The sequence below is a fragment of the Suncus etruscus genome, chromosome 4 (assembly GCF_024139225.1).
Source record: "Suncus etruscus isolate mSunEtr1 chromosome 4, mSunEtr1.pri.cur, whole genome shotgun sequence".
Taxonomy (NCBI): domain Eukaryota; kingdom Metazoa; phylum Chordata; class Mammalia; order Eulipotyphla; family Soricidae; genus Suncus; species Suncus etruscus.
The window spans coordinates 1,103,695-1,119,778 of NC_064851.1; the positions used below are offsets into that span (position 1 = coordinate 1,103,695).

The 16,084-nt window shown below is 54.5% G+C and overlaps 1 non-coding gene across 1 annotated transcript; it reads left to right on the forward strand.

Moving 5' to 3' along the window:
* Positions 1 to 15,718: 15,718 nt before the first annotated feature.
* Positions 15,719 to 15,879, forward strand: LOC126007797 (U1 spliceosomal RNA). The gene has a single exon (XR_007495280.1). It is a non-coding gene; the product is annotated as a U1 spliceosomal RNA (small nuclear RNA).
* Positions 15,880 to 16,084: the final 205 nt, after the last annotated feature.

The following is a 16,084-nucleotide window of genomic DNA, read 5'->3' on the forward strand; positions in this document are numbered from 1 at the left end:
TGGGTTCAGGTGTGCCCGGGGGATGGGTTATGGGGTCCATATCTGGGTGTGCCCTAGGGCAGAAACGCTAGAAGGGTGAAAAGGGAAGAGGAGACAGGGGAGGAGGACCCGTAGGAATGTGACAAGGTCGCTGGGACATGGTTTTCCTGTTTTTAATCTTATTTTACTTAAGCACTGTGATTGCACAGTTGTTCATGATGGAGTTTCAGCCATTGGTGTCCAGAACCCTTCACTAGGAAGGCATATTCCCCGGGGCCAGAGGGCACACTAGGCTGCCTCCTCCAGGCTGGAATCTGGCTTTCTCTCTTTCCTTCCAGGGCTGTTTTATTTACTTGTTTGTTTTTGAGCCACACGTGGCAGTGCTCAGGGGTTACTATGCTCTAGGCTGGCTCTGTGCTCAGGAATCACTCCTGGCAAGCTTTGGGGGCCCTATGGGATGGGAACCGAACCCTGGTGGCCACCTGCAAGGCAAGTACCCTCCCTGCTATGCTGTCACTCAGTCCCCAAGGGCTGTGCTTTTTTAGATGAAGCTTTGAGGCTGTTTCCAGGACAGCTGTGTCCCCCCCTCCTCTCTCCAGGATCCCCTGACACCACCAAGAGTGATCCCTGAGCCCAGAACCAGGAGGAAGCCCTGAGTGCCACTGGGTGTGACCCCAAACCCAGACTTCTTCTTCTTCTTTTTTTTTTTTTTTTTTTTGGTTTTTTGGGCCACACCCGGCGGTGCTCAGGGGTTACTCCTGGCTGTCTGCTCAGAAATAGCTCCTGGCAGGCACAGGGACCATATGGGACACCGGGATTCGAACCAACCACCTTAGGTCCTGGATCGGCTGCTTGCAAGGCAAACACATACACACACACACACACACACACACACACACACACACACACACACACACACACGATCAACCTTCGCTCCAGCAATACCCTGCCAGTTTTCAGGGGTCGTGGGGTCGTGACTGCAACACCTCAGGATCTTGCTCTGGGCAGGGGGTTCCTTTCATGGCCCCTGGCCTCCACCGGAGGCTTTGAGGGGCAGGGAGAGGAGGGGAGGGTGAGCACATGCTCGTGGGGTGGTGATTGATGCCCACCAGGTTCTTAGGGGAGCTCCATGCAGACCCACCTTCCCAGTCCCATGTCCCACGGGTGACCTCCCCAGCCACTGGTGCCACTTCCAGACCCAGATGAGTGATTTGGTGGCTGATGAGATGGGAGGGAACTTGCCCGCTTGGCAGGTCTAACCATGATCTGGGCTGAGAAGAATATGGAATATTTGGAGGTGTTGCTCCTATAGGCTTCAGAGCTGGGATGTCCTCAGATTTCTGGCTGGCACAGGTCCTTCCCTCCCTCCTTCCCTCCCTCCCCACTTCCCTCTCAGCTCCTGGGCCTTGAGCCCAGGTCTGGCCTGGCTTTGGGACTAAGTCTTTGCCCTGAGTCGAAAAACTCCCCATGGGGACTAAACAGGCGACATCACCAGCTTGTCTTTCATTTACCCCCAGAGCCTCATTTCTGGCAGCTCCCAGTGCCCGTGGGAAGGGATTCACCCCGTGTAGAAGATCCCGTCATATCCGACTCTCTGGTGAGTGGGAATAAATCCCTGCGCTGTGATCCCACGGGGAAGGGGGTTCTGAAGGACGGTCACAGCATGAAATGGTCCAAACCAGGCTGAGGGTGAAACACGTGTGGTGTGGCAGTCTTCTACCTCGTATTGAGAGAACGAGCTGCCTGCCAGAACTGCCATTTGAGGGGAGGCACACCCGGTGGCACTCAGGGGTTATGCCTGGCTCTGCGCTCAGAAATTGCTCCTGGCTGGGGGTACCATATGGGATGCCGAGGATCAAGCCGAGGTCTGGGTGAGAAGTAAGGACAAAAAGCCTATCCTGAACCAGTCCCACCCAGGTATGCTTGAGACATGTAAAACAAGTTGGGAAGTAGGAAAGCCTATGTTTTGGGTGGAACCAAGTTGTAAACAAACAGATACAAAGAAACCCAAGATGTCTTTGTTTGGGTAAAATGAGGTATAATATAAAGTCAGGGGGCCTTTGCCTTGCAAGCAGCTGATCCAGGATGGACAATGGTTCGAATCCTGGTGTCCCCTATGGTTTCTCAAGCCAAGAGTGATTTCTGAGCACAGAGCCAGGAGTAATTCCTGAGCACTGCCAGGAGTTACCCAAAAACCATAAAAAAAGGGGGGGAGATAAAGTCAGGAGTTGCCCAGTGGGGACCCCCCCCCCACCTTGTGAGTGACTGAAATAGGAGGCAGAGGGAGGGGTAGGTCTTCCCGATTCTGGCTGCCTCCTTTCCAGAACTTTCCAGAATCCTCCTGATGGAAGCTCAGCTGTAACGTGGATCGAGTCACTACCAATGGGGGGGGGGTATGTCCTAGAACGATGCGCGGTGGCCGAAGCCCACCGCCTGACTTCGGAACAGGACAGTGCAGAGCTGGGACCCCCGATGTGGCCAGCACTGGGGCCCCTCAGGACCACTCCCAGGGACCCCACTCGGCCTTGTGCCACAACCTGGCTGTGATTTTCCAAACTGACTGGCCTGCCATTTCCTGCAGCTCCGTCCTCCCGCCGACGGGCCAGCGAAGCCATGACAAGCCTGATGAATGTTGCCGGACTCGGGACCAGACACATCCTATTTGCTCGGCCATCCCTGCGAAATTGGTGTAATTCCAAGTACCTCTCAGGCGCGGGCTGCAGCCGAGGAGCCCAGGTAATTCTCCCAAGGCCGGGCCATTAGCGGGAATTGAGAACAGCCTTGGAATAGGGGTTCGCACTCTGAAACGAGCTCCTGTTCCCTCTGCAGGCTGGAGGGAGGGCTGGGGGCTGGAGGGTCGGACTGAGGATGGTTGGGGCCCAGTGGCTGCTCCCAGGATGAACTACCTGCAGCCACTCACCTAGAGAACCCGAGGGGTGAGCCCGGGGGCAGAAGTGGGAAAGACACACGCAGACCCGGAGCCTTCCCAGAGAGCCAGGGAGTGTAGATATTAAGGGGGTGGGAATGTGGGAGGGAGGACAGGCCAGCTCTGCCGGGTGTGGGCTGGGGTGGGGTGGAGTTCGGCCCTGGGACCAGAGCTGTGAAGGTAGGCCTGTCATGGCCATTGTGCCTGGGCTGGACTGCCCTGGGGTCTGTGCAGGTGATGGGGAGAGGGGAAGGGGGACGGAAGATGGGAGAGGGACACACACTAGGTCAGGGGAGAGGCTTTTTTTTTTTTGTTTTTATGTCACACCAGCGGTGCTCAGGGGTTACTCCTGGCTCTGCACTCAGAAATCGCTCTTTGCAGGCTCGGGGGACCCTGTGGGATGCCGGGGATCAAACTCTAATCCATCTGGCATTGGCAGCATGCAAGGCAAACCCCTACCACTGTGCTATCACTACAGCCCAATGAAGAGGATTTTTTTTTTTTTTGCAGAATTTCCATCTTCAGGAGCTGCAGTGAAAATGATCCAGTGGGGACCCGAGCGGTGGCACAAGCAGTAGGGCATTTGCCTTGCACACGCTAACCTAGGACGGACCACAGTTCGATCCCCTGGAGTCCCATATGGAGTGATTTCTGAGCGCATAGCCAGGAGAAACCCCAGAGCATCGCTGAGTGCGGCCCCCAAACCAAGAAAAAAAAAAAGGAAATGACCCAGTGAGTGTCCCATGTGCAGGGAGAGACTGAAAATGAGGGGCCTCGGCCGCCTCTAAATCAGCCCTGACCTCCTTCTGCCCTGCCTGCCCTGCGGGGGTGCTTCCCTGAGGGCTCAGGTCCCAGGTGTGGGGTCAGTGGAGCCTTTGGCTGGTCCTCAGCTGTGTGGTGGGTTTAGGACTGCTCTGAGCCATCCCCAGGGGGCGCATCGTGGACTGCAGGAAGAGGCAGGACCGGGGCTCCCTGCACCCCAACTCCACGCATGCTCAGGGTCAGAGATGGCCTGTCCCAGGGACGCACTGTCCAGCCACTGGGCTTCACGTCTCCTCCTCGCTGCTGGGGGACCTTCCACGGGGAACCTGCTGTGGGTCGGCTATGCCTGCTGGTGTTGCAGGGACGCTGTCTCACCCACGCACTCTCACCCACACATTAACACATGCTTCCATACCTGTCAAGCCACATGTTTATTCACATGTTTGTGCACACACTTATACCATGTATGCACACTTACATGCACGTGTTTACACACAAACACACATCACATTTCTGAGTGGTGTCTCCCCGGCTGTCGGCGCCTGGTGTGGCTGGTCAGGAAGGTCCCACGGTCTCCCTGTCCACCGAGAATCTTCCTGACAAGCTGGACCTTGTGGGCACCACCCAGTCTCAGAGCCCACCCTCACTCGTCTCAGCACTCCCGGTCCAATCTTGCTTTCCAGACTACATGGAAGGGCAGGGTGTCACCTTGCCTGGAGCAGTCTGGGGTTCAATCCCCGGCACCCCATCGGGCCCCCTACACCACCAGGGGTGACCCCTAAAAGCTCTGCCAGGACAGAGACTGGGCCCTGAGCACTGCAGGCTGTGGCTCAAACCCAAGTGTCTAGTCATAAACACACATGCAGATACACGTACGCGCACAGACGCAAATTTGCACACCCACACATGCGGACACAAACATCACAGGCACACACACACACACACACACACACACACACACACACACACACAGATGCAAAGGCTCCTGGTTCCACCCAGCAACTTTGAACCTCCTTCCCAGCCTGTGGGCCGCTCTGCCCGGCTCTGAAGCCCGCGCCTCACCCTCCCGCTGCCCCGTGGGACCCTCCGTCCCTTCTCTGGCGGCAGAGTCTTGTCACCCTGACAGCTGCCCATCACAAGGTGCGCCCTGACTGACGGCTGTGGATCCATCACTCTTCTCCCTCCAGCTGCTAATTCTTTGATAGCGCTAAGCCTCCCCCTGGCACAGATCACAGAGATAGCCGTGTCTGTATATGTGTGTGAGTGTGAGTGCATGTGTGTGGTGCTTATCTTTAATCTGGTGGAGAGGCCTTCGAAGGCAGGGCTGTGATTTATGCCCTGCGCACGCATTTCTTAGTGAACTCGCGGACAGCATTGATTCCTCGCATGTGCCGCACGCACCATCTCCAAATGCCGCTTTTACGATCAAGTAATTTCATTTTATTACATCCCCCCCCCCCCACACACACACACAGCCTGTCTCTCCCTGTGTGTCTCTGCAGCTGGACAACCCGCGTGGATGGCCAGGCCTGCAGCCAGCTGGGATCACCAGCCCAGGAGGATGCGGATGGAGCAGGAGTCAGGTTTGCTGGGGAGAAAAAAAGGCGGCTGGTTTGCTGCATTTGTTGTCTGGGGTTTGTCTGTGCTTCTGTCTCCTCTGGGACCTTGGCACTGAGCTTCAGGAAGCGGGGATGGAGCGGAAGTGATATCAGAATGGACTGCAGGGCTGGAGCGGGTAGGGCATTTAATGCAGACGACCCTGGACAGACCCAGGTTCTATCCCCAGCATCCCACATGGTCCCCCGAGCCTGCCAGGGGTGATTTCTGAGTGCAGAGCCAGGAGGAACCCCAGAGCGCTGCTGGGTGCATCCCAGAAACAACAAAACCAATTCCAAAACAGAAGGAGCAGCACATGCTGCCCCTCAGGAATCGCAGCACACTCGGCCATGAAGAGAAGGGGTGTGACCCATGGAGCCGCACAGAGGGCTGAGACGTCAGCCGTGAAGGGCCACGAAACTTCAGACTTAGGTGGTGCTGACAGGATGAGTGCTAGGTCCTTCTCAGGACACATTTTTGTGTTATATTTTGGGGGGGATGGATTGTGCCTTTTCTAATCTTTTTTTTTTTCCTCAAACATTTTTTCACGCAACTGTCACTGGGGCCAGAAACAGTGGTGGGTCTTGGGTGGTTGATGACCCTTGGCTCCGGCCTCAGAGATGCAGGCAGGCCAGTCCTGGACACCCATCTGGACAAGGAAAAGTCACAGCCATCCCGGCCTGTCTCTCACTCCATGCTGTCCAGTTTTGCATCGACTGGGACCAGACCCTTTCGCTGAGAGAGTTTAGCACTTAGACCCTCAGTCAGTCGGTCCCGTCCAGTCGGTCCTGGGCACTTTGAGGAGTCGCTTTCCAGAAACATTGTTCTCCCATTCCCTGACAAGAAGGAGGGAGCTCCAAGCGGCTCCAAGCTCGCTTTGCTTTCCGGGGAAAACTGGGTTTATCAAGATAAGTGCGTTTCATTATCGCCTTTGTTTTCTAAGTGGTTTTTATCAGTTCTGAGCAGGGACTATTATCAAATGCTTCTTCAGCAGTGGCTCCTCGAGGATTCAAGTTCCTCTTTTGTTCCCTCCAACGATGACAACGTCCCCAGACCCAGCGGGTGGCTTTTCCTCCTGGATCTTCTCTCTCCTCCTGCTCTGAGTCTAAACATCTTTGAGGATTTCTCCGGCGGTTGGGGGAGTCTAAATCTCTCTGTTTCCTCCCCAACACACACACACACACACACACACACACACACACACACACACACACACACACACACACACACACGTTTTGGGTCACACCCAGTGGCGCTCAGGGGTTACTCGTGGCTCTATGCTCAGAGGTTGCTCCTGGCAGGCTTGGGGACCATATGGGATGCCGGGGATCAAACCCAGGTCTGCTGTGTGCAAGGCAAAATGCCCTACCGCTGTGCTATTGCTCTGCCTCCCCCCCACTTTGCCCATCTAGTTTTGGGGTATGAATCGTGCCCATGATTTGACAAGCTGCAAGGACTCTCATGCCACCCCCATCCCACCCCCCGGCAGGTCTGGAGCCAGGGCGTGATTTTCTGGGGGCTTCTGCTGTTGGAAATGTATTTTTCCTTGCCCATTAGTTGCTGCGGTAATAAATGCCATTGATCTATCTGGATAAAATGCCACGGAGATTTCATCGGAAAAGCGTTTCTACCAAAGGTCCGAGAGAGGTTTCAGATCGGAGGTCTTGTCTTGTGCGTGTTTTGTACAAGCAAAGCATTTGCCTCGCCCCCCACTTCTGGCCGGCTCCCTCCCCAGGGACAGCGTCACCCACTGGGAGAGTTTGGGGGAGTTTTTAATTCCCCAGGAGAAAAATTCACAACCCTTCTCTCCAAACAGTAGGAAATCTCATTTTCTGCCCTGACTCTCTCTCTGTCTGTCTCTCTCTCACACACACACACATCCTGAGTACCCCCCTTCACACACACCCTAGCATCTAACATTTCTAGCAGTGTTCACGCTGCATATTTTCTGCAGTTTTCTGACTGCGCAACCCTTCCCACCCATGTGCCGTGTGGAGGCGATTGCATGAGCAACGGTCTTCGTAATGGTGCTTAAATCCTTCCTTCCTTCCTTCCTCTGTGTGTGTGTGTGTGTGTGTGTGTGTGTGTGTAAACATGTGTGAGTGTGAGCATGACATGGGGCTCGGTCTGGAACTGCTGCTTTTTGTCCGGCCTGCAGAGCTCTTCCTTGCCAGGAACCACCTTCTCGGGTGAAAGAAAGATTTCTCCAAAAACTAGCGGCCCCGATTCCCACAGACGAAGTTTAGCTATGGTGTTTGCAGCCGGGGAGGCTCGTGAGGTGGGGAGAGACGTGCTCCCACTTTGAGAGGCTGTTTTCTGGGATTGGAAACAAGAGTACTTTCCTCGGCCCCTTGCATGGTGCCGGAAATACCAGCAGTTGGGCTCCACTGGGCCTGTCCCCACCAAGGGCCGGGCGGCCAGCAACATTCTGCCTTGAGTGACCAGGATGGCTTGGCAACAGGCTGTCCCCATCCAAGGGCCCTGAGGTGCTCCCAGAACCTCCCTGTGAGGGTGGGCCCAATCCTGGGCCCCTCTGACATAGTCTTGTCCTGTGGCTGTGTCTCTTGCTTGTACTACCTCAGCCAGTTGTTGCCAGCACAACCCTCTTTAGCCTCTGCAGGTGGGGGTAAGTCCCTTCCCCAGAATCTGGACTCTGGAGGTCACCCCCACCTTGAGGCTTGGCCCGAGTGTCCTGGGGCCACCGTGTTCAGTGCGAACCTTGCCAGCCATGACATGGAGCTGAACTCCTGCAGAAAAAACCACCTGAGACGTCACATCAGGCACAAGGGCATGGGGGCAGCCCTGGAAGTGGTGAGAGCTCAGGGGAGCTGAGGGAACTCTGGAGTGTAGAGGCCACTCTGGGCCGCTGTCCTTGGTCACGTCTCTAGTCTATATGGGATCCTGTGAGCCTGGAAGAGCAGAGAAGGGAAGCGGGTCCCCTAAAGGGTCCTTCACCCCTTTACTTATTTTAGTTTTGGTTTATGAGCCGCACCTGGCAGGGCTCAGGGGTTACTCCTGGCTCTGTGCTCAGGAGCTCCTCCTGGCAGGCTCAGGGACCCTATGGGGTGCTGGGGATGGAACCAGGGTTGGCCATATGCAAGGCAGATGCCCTCCCATCTGTGCTATCACTCCGGCCCCCAGCCTCCTTCCACATGTGGGGGACCGAGAGCATGGGACTCTCCGTTTCTGGGACCTGCCATGCAGCTATGGGAGCAAGAAGGGACCAAAGACACGAGGCTCCGTAGATGCAGCATTATGGGGACCCAGCTCTGTTCTCTGTGTTGTATCAAATAATTAATAATGGACCTGGATGGCGATGGATGGAGAGATTCTTCTCTGCCATCCCAGGCCACGTGTCTCCGCAACCCCAATTCAGCTGGCGGGTCCCAGGTTAGGTGAACGGCGGAATCAGACTCATCCAGAGACAGGCATCAGGAAGCATCATCTTTATTCATGCCCTATTCACCACATGTGTGTGGCCTACTCATAACCTTTCAAGCACTAGTTATTCTTGGCCCTGCATCTTAACTCCTTTCAGCCATCTTCCTTTGACCTCCATGCTGGTCAAAGACCAAAAGAGGCAAAGACCCTAAAGCCAGAGAGCCCAGCAGGGCAGCCGCCCTTAATCCCCTGGCTCAAAGGCTTATCTACCTTTTCCAAGACCACTCCCCGGAATGGGAGGGGTCTTGAAGGTAAGGTTACACCTAAAATTTAGTTTCCAAGACCCCTCCCAGGAAAGGGCAGGTCTCAGGTATGTACACCTAAATCCAGGGTGGAGTTACACTCTGCATGTGTGTGGCTTCGGAGAGATCCTAGGGTCCCACCTGGGAGAGGGGCACATACTGGTGGGGAGCAGGGGGGGGTCCCATATTCTCCAGAGCATCCCTCTGACCAGGTAGCCCACAGACGGACCCAGCTGGACCCAGCACCCCAGTTCCCAGCACCCCAGTTCTGCCTGGCTGAGAAGTTGCAGTTGGGCAGTGGAGAGACCTCATGCTTGCGACACCTCAAGACAGGTTTAGGGGGTGTCCCCACCACTCTCCTACCTTCTACCCAGGACCAGAGCTGGAGGAAGATGGGAGTCCTGGAATGTTCCAGAACCTGGGCGTGCAGAAAGCCGTGTGCGCCACCACAGCAAGGCAGCAGGAGGGGTTGGTTCCAGGTGCACAGAACAGCCCCTCCCTCACTCTCACACACGCTCATTCAGATGCGTGGACGCTTCTAGAAGGCTCCTGACCCCATTGTCCACACTTGGCTCCAAGCCCCGTGAGCTGGCCCCCCATTAGCTTAGCCCCCCATTAACCTCTCTGCCCTTCATGGGAGGCAGGTGTGGGAGCCACCGGGCCAGGGCAGTGCCCTGGTGGGGGGTCGCTAAGTGCAGAGCTGGAGCCCTGCCCAGTCCTCAGCCAGCTAGCCAGCAGTGCCCCATCCCCCACCCACTATGGCTGGAGCTGTCTGGGGGATGGGGGCCTCCCAGATGCCTTGAGGGACTTTTGGTCAGGGGGACACTCCCCTCTCTGGCCCTCTTCTTGGTCCATCTGTCTGTCTCTCTAGGCAGGGTCTGGGGGGGTCCCCTTCGGAACATATTTCCCTGTTTCTCCATCAAAGGGCTGGGCCTGGAGAGAATGGGGGGCACAGCTCAGGAGGACTTGCCCAGCCCCCCCAGATTCCTTCCCATGCAAATAGAACAAAACCCCCAAATAGAGCAGAATTGCCTGTTTACGCTGAACACGCTGCTCAGAGGAAGGAAGGGGAGAGGAGACAGGAGCGTGGGGTCCCCACCAGTGGGTGGAGGGGCGGAGAAAGCCTGGGGGGTGGTAATCTGGGTGTACCTGGCAGGAGTCAGGTGCCCACAGGGGCTGTTGGTCTGGGGACAGCTACATGCGTGGTGAAAGAAACGCACCTTGAACCAGGGGAAATGTCCCGCTTTTGTGTCCCGTGTCTCCGCTGGCCCCTGAAGACAGTTCTGGTGGTGACTAGCAAGGGGGGAGGGGCTGGGCCAGGCATGGTGGAGGGGAGTCACAGCTCTGGCTGGGCTATCTGTGCCCTTTTATGGGTCATGAGCACTGCAGGAAGAGCAGGTTTGTGCAGTCAGATAGGGGAGGCACCAGGCAGTGTGGGGGCTGCAAGAGAACACATCCAGACCGGGTCCAAAGGGCTGAGCTGACCACACTCACAGCAGTGGAGAGAGAGAGAGAGGGAGGGAGGGAGGGGAGGGAGGGAGGGAGTGGGGATGGAGGAGGAGAGGAGTTACCCTCTCCCCACAGAGCACGGAGAACTGTGGACAGGGTCAAGGGTCAAAGCTATGGGGGGTCACCTTCACCCTTCCTGGGGACTGACAGCAGGACAGACTGATGGACAGGCAGATGAATAGACAGATGGACAGATGTATAGATAGATAGACTGATGGAATGACAAATGAATGGGTGATAGATGGATGGACAGACAGATGGAAGAGCAGGTAAGTAAATGGACAGACAGATGAATGGACAGATGGATGGAGAGATGATGAATGGAAAGACAGAGGAAAGGGCAGAAATGGACAGACAAGTGGATAAATGAACAGACAGATGGACAGATAGAAATACAGAAAAATGGATAGGGAGGTGGACAGGCAGATGATGGGCACAGCTCTGGTTTTGCTCCTCAGGCCCCACACAGTGGGACAAGCCAGGAGCAGCCTCTGGACAAACAGTAGGATGGCAGGAGGGTGGGCAGAACCGGCTGAGTTTCCCCAGACCCTGCAGACGGCAGGAAAAGCTATGGCCGGACCTGTCACCTGAACCCTCCTGTCCTCAGGCCCGACTTCTCCGGGCAGGGGGAGCTTGGCAGGAGTAGGCAGGTCAGGAGGAAGAGGGCGGGCGTCCTGCCCACTGTGTTCGCCCCTCACACCCACACGGGAGCAGGTGACAGGGTTCCACCCTGGAGCCCAAACACCCAGAACCTGAACACAGAGACATTAAGATCCGGGTGGAAACAGGGTCAAAATTAACCCCAGCTCAGCCCAACTGTCTGGGCTGGGACCACCTGGCACTGACCGACCCAAAGGTGCAGAAGCGTCTGTTGGTTCTGGCACTTCTGGGGGCACGAAAGAGCTATCGCTGCTCCCTCCTCAACACCCTAAAAGAACATTTTCTGCCAGGCCTTGAACCAATGGGAGTCTTTGGAGTGTCCGAATTGGTGCAAACAGGCTGTGCCCACTGCTGTGGCCATGGGCACCTCCCCCTGTGTCCCAGTGGAGTCCCGGGTCGACCGTCCCCTGCTCCAGCTTGGCCCCTTCTTTGGGTCTCTAGCCCTTCCTGGCCGAGTCCTCCCCTCCCTCCTGGCCACCGCCATCTCCCCCAGGACCCCGGTGCCTGGCAGCCGCCTACAGCCTCGATCCCCCAGCACCTTCTGGGCTTTTCGAATGTGGCGCTCAGCCCCCCCGGGAAATAAAGCTGGGAACAGTGCTGACTCGCCCAGACTCATAACGCCGCAGCTTCGTACGGAAATGACGAAACGTTGTTCACTCGTGGCCCAGGAAATGGCTCTCCGGGGAGCTGGGAGGGACTGAGCTGCCCCGGGGATGGCAGAGACGGGCACAGCCTTCCTGGATACCACCCGCCCCTCCCCCAACTATTCTACACTAGACTGACCCACTTGGTCCTGGTTGTGGGCTCTGGATGACGAGTCCCAGAGTGTGTGGATCTTACAGAACTGCAGGATCTCCTGGTCCCATGGGACAGCGCCCCCAGGGACAGCAGCCACCAGAATCTCAGACCCAATTGGTTCTGCATCCTAGTGCCAAGCAGGACAGCCCTGAAAGGGACAGAGGGCAGCGAAGGGGCAGCGGGCAAAGAGAGATTTCTCCAGTTTCTCACGACCTTGCCCTACCCAAGGGCCCTGAAACTAGGATTTGTGTTGGTAACTTCCAACTTTCTTGTCTCCTGCTGTTGTTTCTTCCATTATTCGGACTCTCCTGAACCTCAACCCACGGGATCTGCCCGAATCTCATGTGGATTCTCTTCCTGTGACAAGACTGTCAAAGGCTGGAAAGGAACAGCTTACATGCAAAAGCATCTTGTATTTTTTTTCCCTGCTGGTCTGCAAAAATCACTGCGCAAGTCACATAGCTGAGGCTCAACCGTATTTCCATTCTGGTCCTATTGTGAGAGGAATAGTTTAGTTAATTTCATATTTGGGGGGTGTTTTATTTATTTATTTTTTGGTTTTTGGGCCACACCTGGTGACGCTCAAGGGTTACTCCTGGCTCTGCCCTCAGAATCTCCCCTGGTTTGGAGGGATGCCAGGGAGATCGAACCACAGTCCATCCTAGGTTAGTGCATGCAAGGCAAACACCCTACCACTGTGTCATGGCTCTAGCCCCTTTTGTTTTATTTTGGTGTTAAGACCCTCTAAAGCAAAGGGGCTGGAGCAGTAGCACAGCCTGTGCAGGGACAAGCCTTGCATGTGGCCTACCCAGGTTCGATCCTGGCATCACGCACTATGGTCCCTCGTGCCCCAGTGGGAGTGAGCCCTGAGGGCAGAACCAGGGTAAGCCCTGAACTATAAAATCACCCCATGCACCATATCTCCAACCCCAGGTGAAGGAGTCTAAATTAAGGTCACGCATAAAATAATCTAAACCAGGCTGAGGATGAAACAAGTATAGTTTGGCTGTCTTCTACCTCATATCTCCCCCAAGCTGCTTGCCAGCACTGCTGCTTTTATTGAGTCCAGAGACCACCCCCTGGTGGGGCAGTAAGGGCAGGTAGTTTAGGCTATGCCCAGCCAGTCCCACCCAGGTTTACAAGGAAGACATTCTCTGGGTAAAATAAGGTGTAACCTAACTCTGCACAGTCAAGAGTGGATTAAAAGTCAACAACAATGGGACAGGAGCAATGGTGCTAGAGGCAAGGCATCTGCCTTGCAAGCACTAGCCTAGGACGGACTGCAGTTCAGTCCCCCGATGTCCCATATGGTCCCCCAAGCCAGGAGCGATTTCTGAGCTTATAGCCAGGAGTAACCCCTGAGCGTCAACAGGTATGCCCCCCCCCAAAAAAAACCAAAACAAAAATCAACAACAACAAAAACATTATTGGTCCAGAAGCAATAGCACTACAGGGAGGGAGCTCATCTTGTATGCAGTAGACCCGGGTTCGATCCCTGACATCCCATAGGGTCCCCCGAGTCTGCCAGGGGGTAATTCATGAGTGCAGAGCCAGGAGTAACCCCTGAGTACTTCCGAGTGTGGTTCCAAAATAAGACATTATTAAATAAAATAAAAGAGCCTGACTCCTTCACAAACACAGATCCAGCAGTAACCCCTGCCATTAGTAAATGGAACTGCACAATATCTGAACAGAAAACACATCGTCAGAAAGTGAAAAAGAGGTGACAGGATGCGAAGCTGGTGTCACATCTCAGCATCAATCACGCCATTAGCAGAGGACAGAGCTGAGCCTCCGAAATGATCTCGTCTCACCAGAGGACAGGACGCCTTTTCTCAGCCCTCAGCCCGCCCATGGTCCCTGGCCGGAGGGAGCTGCTGTCTGGGGGAAACGCACACCGGGGGTGGGGGGACGCTTCCTCCGTTCTCTCGGGCCAGGCTGGGCTGCGGGGCCAGAACCTCCCCCAGCACCGAGAACCAGAATCATCTCAGCTAGTTCCGCTTCTGCTCCTCGTAAACACTGGGTGGGCGAAACTGGTTTATTTAAACCCAAAACAAGGCCCAGCAACAGCAGGAGGCTCAGACAAGGCTGAGAGTTCCAGGGAACTCGGGGAGAATCGACCGTGAGTTGAACAGCAGCAGGAAAATGAAAAATTCATGTTATCGTCCCAGAAAAACAAATATGTTTAGAAGCACATAAGGAAGGAGGAGAAAAAAAAATACAGAACGTACCTCTGAGCTGAGAGAAGAGACAGCGGGGACGCACGCGTGAGCTTCGTGGTCTGGAAGACTTCGTATCCCCAGCACCTCCCTTCCCCAGGAAAAAAAATAATAACGCAGAGGTTCAAAGCTTTTAAAATCTGTTTGCAGAAATGAAATCAAGCCACAGACAGATGACAGAAAAGAAAGAGCCTGCTTTTCTGGAGGGGTCCAAGAAACCAGAGTGGTCCAAGGCAGTTCAGGTTCCAACAGAAAAGAAGCCTGCTTAGAAAGAAACTTCTTTTTTTTTTTTTAACTTTATTTATTGATTGATGGGTTTCTAGGCCACACCCAGAGAGCTCAGGGGCCACTCCGGGCTCTGCATTCAGAAATCGCCCCTAGCAGGCTGGGAGGGACCATACGGGATGCTGGAATCAAACCATGCATGCAAGGCAAACACCCTACCACTGAGCTACCTCGCCGGCCCAGGAAGAAACTTCTGACCAGAAGACCCAGCGCATCATCACCTGCATTTCAGTAGCTGATGTTAACACATCCATGTTCCAGGAGACTCCTACCGAGTCAGAAATATCCACAGCACCAGTGTCTGCAGAAAGGTACATTTGTCTCCTGTAGCTATTTCCAGCAGGGGAGAGAACCCAGAACTGGCACTTTGTAAAACTGCTTTGCTCAAGTCTTAAGATTTTAGCACTCCAAAGGGTCCCAAGGGCCAGAGTTGTAGGGCGTTTGCCTTGCAGGTGGCTGACCCATGATGAATGAGGATTCAATCCCTGGCATCCCATATGATCCCCCAAGCCTGCCAGCAGCGATTTCTGAGCACAGAGCTAGGAGAAGCCCCTGAGCACTGCCGGGCGTGTTCCCTCCAAAAGAAAATAGAACAAAGGCTCCCCAGCTAGAGGAACAAAACCAACGTTCACCCCAAAAATGACTTCGATAAGTGTGTTCCCTGTGGCTTGTAACGCCAGAGACCTACCTGAAAAACCACAGTACTTCTACCCACAACCAGGGGTCCAGCTCATGGACAGCGGCTCAAGTCCCAGGTCAAGTGGAGCTCTCAGGGTCAATGCAGAGCCCCTCCCCACCCCGTGACACCACAGGAGTGACCGGGAGGCCCAGAGTCAGATGGTACCACTGTAAAATGCTCCCCATCCCCATGAATGGGGTCTGGAGAGGGAGGGGGCGTTATTACAATCCCCACTTTCTCGAGTGTAGTAGAAAGGTCCATGTTAGAAATAGAAGTTGTCCTAGGGATATACCCTAGGAACACAATACAATACAGAAACAAAACACACACACAAAAACACAATACAAAAATCCCTTCCTCATACCTATATTCATTGCAACACTAATTACACTAGCCAGACTCTGGAAACAACCAAGATGCCCTTCAACAGAGGAATGTCTAAAGAAACTGTGGTACATATGCACAGTGGAATATTGTACAGCCATCAGGAGATGAAGTCATGAAATTTTCCTATGCATGGATGTACATGGAAACCGTTATGCTTAGTGAAATAAGTCAAAGGGACAGAGAAAGATACAGAATAGTCTCACTCATCTGTGAGATTTAAGAAAAATAAAAGATCATACTTACCTGACAGGGGAGATACCATGATCACGAAGGTGATTTTCCCAGGTGAGGTTTATCCATTGCACTCCAGATTGCACTCCCTGAGATTTCCCCAAATGAGGGAAACTCGACTGCATGATTTGTGGTAGTGGGGGACTGCGTTCGCGCTCTCCCCTGAAAAAAAAAGAAAAAGAAAAAGAAAAGACAGTATGTCAATAATACCCAGGGACAATAGAGATGAGGGCTGGAAGGACCGGCCTACAGTACGAAGCTCACCACAAAGAGAATTGAGCGCAGCTAGAGAAACCATTACAGTAACAACTATCAAGAAATGGTAGTGAGAGAAATAGGACGCCTGTCTCGAAGACAGGCAGGGGGTGGG